Raw genomic sequence first — 5,487 nt, 5'->3', positions numbered from 1 at the left:
CTATGAACTCCTGGTGTGACACTGAAGGATCTGCAGTGGACTGTGAATCACAAGATTGGTAGTTCAAACCCACCAGCTTCTCTTTGGAAACCCTATACTATTAGTTGAAACTGATTTTATGCCACTTAACAACAACAATATATAGACTATAGTATTGAATACATGGTTAGGTTAACAATTTTAAGAAAGTGATATGTTTCTAAAAGTATGTTAAATACACAAATATCAGTGCCATAAAAAACAAAACAAAAAATGATCAGCAAAAATGTTTAGGTTATAGCAGTACAGAATTTCCTACTGTATTGTTTTAGATATGTGTTATTTGACCAATTAGCTTGGTTATAGTTTTTAAGTAGCAAACAATTTTTTATTGAGGAGCTAATCAAACACTGCACAAACTTGAAAGATTTAAAAAGAGATTCTAATTATTCTAATTAATATTTGAAATTCCAAAAGAATCAATGACCCCAGAAATACTTAGAAACTACTTAAGAAATTATCCAATTTTACTGTATCCTTTTATTTCAAAATAATTTACTCAACTTGAAGCTCCAGATGACTTAAGAATGTCTTCAAAAAAGGTTTATCACTTGAGTGTTTTGATAACAAAACATAGTTTTGTTCAGAGGCTAAAGCACAACTCTGAGGTTGAAAATATCAAATTCAGTTTCATAACCATTCTTGGGTACAGCTATTAAACAAAAATAAATCAGAATGTTGAATGATGATGTATGGAGGGAACTATAATCATTATAATAAAATGAAATATGATATAATGAGTGTAAAACCAATGTTCTCACATGTAAGCTATCACTCAATTCACAATAAAAACTTTAAAAAAAAAGAAAAACTTTTAAAAGAGGGGAAAGAAATCAGTAAAAAGCGCAACAGCCACAACTATTAGTAAAGGGGGAAGAGAGAGCTGGATTTTTTTCACACAGACTGAAAAATAGAAAGCCCAAAGCGAGTAACAACAGAAGTCCATATATAAACAGTGTTTAAAATGGAAAGTTTTCAAAGCTTTTTGTGAGATGTCAATGAATCGCTAAGAATTTATAAATCAAGATTGTTGTTAATTGCCACCAAGTTGGTTTCAGCTCAAAGCGACTCTGTATAGGTTTCCAAGGAGTGGCTGGTGAGCTTGAACCACCGATCTTGCGGTTCAAACTGATTTTGTGGTCCAGCACATTAACTCACAGAGTCACACCAGGATTCCATAAATCAGTTAGGTTCTACATAACTATGCTGACATATATCTTCAACATTGTTCAACTGAAAAACATAGACACCCACAGGTAATGCCCCATGTCACCTCTTGATACTGGATATTTACTGTTTTACTTTTGCTAATTTAAGTATCATTTCATTTTCAGAGCAAGAGTTCCTATCTCTTCCCATGGTACCCTGGAATGAATGAAGAAAATCAGGACTTGTAGAGAGGTAATGTAAGAGATTTTAAAGGCTCTCTGTTCTGCAAAGGCCATGTGTAGCAATTTTCCTACAAACATTCCGATTTAACTCCAAACTAAACAGTGGAATTCCAAAGCACAATTGGAGAGGAACGTCATTTGCTTTTGTTGTGGCAAGAAAGGTTTGCTTGTTGTTGAATCTATAGTTGCTTCCTCAACTGCTATTTCAAATGACTCTGTGTGGCCAGTTACAGTGAAACCAGCAGCCAAATCAGGTTCTCCTCTCTTAGCAGCAGCATCATTGAATTTTCTGTTTGCAAGCTGACTTGACACACTCAGCATGATGACATAGAAACAGAAATGCTGCTAGTTCACATTGTTCCTTAACATTGCAAGGCTTTGTGGGCACTCTTTGACAAGGGAGTCTTGTTGTGGTGCTTCATGATAAAGCTCTGAAATGCAAGCTCAGTTTGAACTGCAAGGTCAGCGGTTCAAACTCAACAGCTGCTCCATGGAAACCCTAGACAAGGGTCTCTATGAGTTGGAATCACCTTGATGGAACTTAATAACAACAACATTGACATGCATACTTGATTTACGGATTGTTTCTTGGGTCCCATGCAACCCATTGTCTTGAATTTAAACTTTAGAGTGGGTTAGAACATCATTCGACATTGTGTGCACGTTTCAAGTAGGAACTACCCCATGATTTTATTAGTAATTGGTCATAACCCTGGAATATATCTGGCAGTTTTTGAAGTCTTGTAACTTTGGACTGTAAGAGAGATGGTGGTCCTTCCCCAGTGATATGTAAATGTACAGTTTAAACCAGACAGAACTGGCTTCTAGGGTAGTTTCTTCCAATATGCTGAGGGGTGCAGCTACTGGTGGACTGGATTTCATTGGTAAGAGTTGTCTTAGACAAAAGCAGTGTGTGATCTATGTTTAGAACTATGCTGTAAGTCACAGGATCCAAACCAAGCAGGTTTTCGCTGTGTAGGAGATCCAGAGGGAACCCGTAATGGGGTTGATCTGGCTGTGCAGTTTGAGCAACTAGATCCTTACTCTGAGGCAAAAACAATATTGTGTTTCTCAGAGGAAATGCATGGCCAAAGTATCTCTGTGCTTCTCCTTCACCAGTGCCCTGAACCTTTTCTAGTTCTATCAGAAAGCTGTCCAGAGACTCATCTGAGAGCTTGCCAACTTCAAACACTATAACTGCATGACTCTTCAAGTTTGGCTTTAAGAGTTGACTCAAACAGGAATGCAATTTGCTTTGTGTATCCTGCAGACACAAACTGCTTAAACTAGCTATCTATGCCAGTTGATCTTCCTGACTGTTTATATCAGTATCTGTAGTGGATAAAACTTCTTGTATAGGACTTTTCTCCCACCATCCCAGGAAAGGAGCATCTTTTGTGGTTAGAAAGTATGTACTCTTTAACTGTTTACAGATGAACATTCTGCCACAATGAATGAAGTTCATCCTTATTTATTACTTGTCTCTTCTTATGGGCAAAGCCTAATTGACAGCATTCTTCATCAGGGATGAGTTTATCTCAAGGACATTTACAAGCTTGGCAACATTAGTATGTTCATCTATTGAAACAAATATGTTATAAATTTCAAAATAATCCCCCTGCACTTGATTCATTACAAAACCTTCAAGAGGAGGAACTGTTAGACAACTGTCATCAGATATTGGTACATCCAGAGAAATGAATCCATTTTTATACAAACTATGTACTACATTGTAATCTACTGATCCAGAGAGCTGAGGACCTGAATCGATGAGCTTATCAATAGCACGTGTTTCGGGCAAAGTGCATGCCTTTATGTCATCTTCTGTGATATAACCAGAATGCGCCACCCACCATGCCTCAGTGGCAATTTCCACAGGCTTCACTGGTAGATCACTTGTGGTTTTCCTTCTGAAGAATTTCTTTGAAGATCTGCACTGATTCATAAGCTCAATGCCCTGGTTTCTTCCTATTCCAAGGAGACTCAGACAATCAACCACAGTAGAGTTGGGCAATGAATCATGACTTCCTCACTGGTCATAATGTCCTCCAGAATGACAGTGCTACTAGGAAAAGAGGGTTATCCTCAGGCCCTTCACCGAGATGTCCGATGCATGGTATTCTCTCTCTGAATTTCCAAATCTGCTATGGGATAATACACTGGACCTCAAGGTCAGCTTCTCCTCAGAAACCCTATATAGTGTCACTCTGAGTTGGAACCAACTCAGAGACACTTAACAACAGCAACAGCTTCATGCTGACAGGCAACTTGTTCCGGGGGTCGTTGTGCCTGATGTGGAATTCCAAATCTATGTTCATGATGCCAGGAGCCGTAGCCTCTGCTGGGGCGACACTTCTAGCCCATCTACCCATTCTTGGATTGTTGGCAGAGCCCCTGGGAGGACCTGCCCCTCACACCATGGAAGGCCAGAACTGCCAGAGGACCCTGGCTCTCAACAGCTCCACTTGGCCCCAGTCATGGGACATCAAGAAGCAGAGGGCAGCTTTCAAGTTTCTCAAGCGACCAACCATTTGTAGAATCCCATCTCCTCTATGTCAAATCAGGTATGTCCTATAAGAAACTTTTGTGCACAATAAAATACTGCAATGGAGAAAAATTGCATTTTCTTTATGAGATAGCCCTGGGCATCAGTAACATTTATTTGAGGAACATTATTTTTTTCAAATGACTTCCATCCTTGGATTATCTCTATTTTTGTTGTTGTTTTTGCTTTTTCCTAACTCAATTGTCTTATTTCATAAGCTAAAGTCTGGAAAATGGCATTGATTTAAATAATTAAATGCCTTCCACTATGATATATTTCCATTTATTGCTTTGGAAATGTGACTATTCTGATATTCCTCTTAAGAAAAAAAAAAAAAAAAAGAAGAAGAATTTGCTTTCAATTATGAGACATTATACAATGAAAAAAAAATTGTTGAGGACAGAAAGTAAACTTTAATGTTCTTATTCCTTTGTTACCCATGAAAATGGAAGAAGGGAATTTTAACTTAATGTTTGCCTGTTTTGAAATAGGAACTGTGTAGGTAATTCCATACACATTATCTCAGTTTTTGGTTATATCATTCATGTGAAGCAGTGATTAGTATTTCCATTTTCACATTGAGGAAAAGGATCATAAAAAACTCATGAATGCAATGTCGAAAAATAATATTTAAAGGCTTGATAAATGTCAGAAAGAAATGAATACAAGAAACTGTGTTATTTTTATAATTTCAAGTCAAGTCAAATAACACATTTCTATGGTGCCCTGGTGTATCACTGTAGGATAAGCATTGGATTGCAAACCGCAAGATCTGTGGTTCAAACCCACCAGCTGCTCCTTGGAAACCATATACAGGGTCACTATGAGTCAGAACTGACTCAACAGCACTTAACAACAACAACATGGAGTACTGGTTGTGCTGTAAGGTAAACACTATACTGCTAACCATAAGGTCAGTAGTTCAAATCCAGAAGTTGCTTCATGGGAGATAAATAAAGCTGTCTTCTCCTATAAAGATTGACAAGTTGAGAAACCCTGTACAGGATTACTATGAATTGGAATCAACTCACTGGCAGTTCATTTGAATTTTGTGTCTATGGACCACATACTGTGAATCTCTACACAGTGAACTCGCAGCTTCTAAATTAAAGTGTGGTGCTTTGAGTTCACCCAGAGGTGCCTAGCCTGGTCTACTGTTTTAAACATCAGCCACTGAAAACCCAGTGGAGCACATTGGTACTCTGACACACATGGAGTTGGCAGAAATCTGAGTCAAATAGATGGCAACTGGGTTTTTTTTTCTAATGGGATTTGCATTGGAACAATGGAGGTTCAGTAGTAGAATTCTCCTGAGCAATGTTTTGTTTTGTTGTATGCGAGGTGAGTCCAGGGCTGTTTTAATGGCAGTAAGCCACAATAACATGGAATTTGCAAGAAATGAAAACTTTAGCCTTCCAAATAATAGTTGCATGGATAATGTAAATTGTCCTGTTTACAGTTGAATATTAGACAAAATCAGAGACTTTGTTGTTATTAAGTGCCATTGAGTCA

General features: G+C 37.9%; 1 pseudogene; it reads right to left on the bottom strand.

Annotated features, from left to right (window-relative positions):
- Positions 1–1,329: 1,329 nt before the first annotated feature.
- Positions 1,330–5,487, bottom strand: part of LOC102842966 — a 27,831-nt pseudogene continuing 23,673 nt past the window's right edge.

The sequence above is a fragment of the Chrysochloris asiatica genome, unplaced genomic scaffold (genome assembly GCF_000296735.1).
Source record: "Chrysochloris asiatica unplaced genomic scaffold, ChrAsi1.0 scaffold00317, whole genome shotgun sequence".
In the NCBI taxonomy this organism is placed as follows: Eukaryota; Metazoa; Chordata; class Mammalia; order Afrosoricida; family Chrysochloridae; genus Chrysochloris; species Chrysochloris asiatica.
Note: the sequence above shows the minus strand (reverse complement) of the source record. Positions and strands in the feature narration are given on the sequence as shown.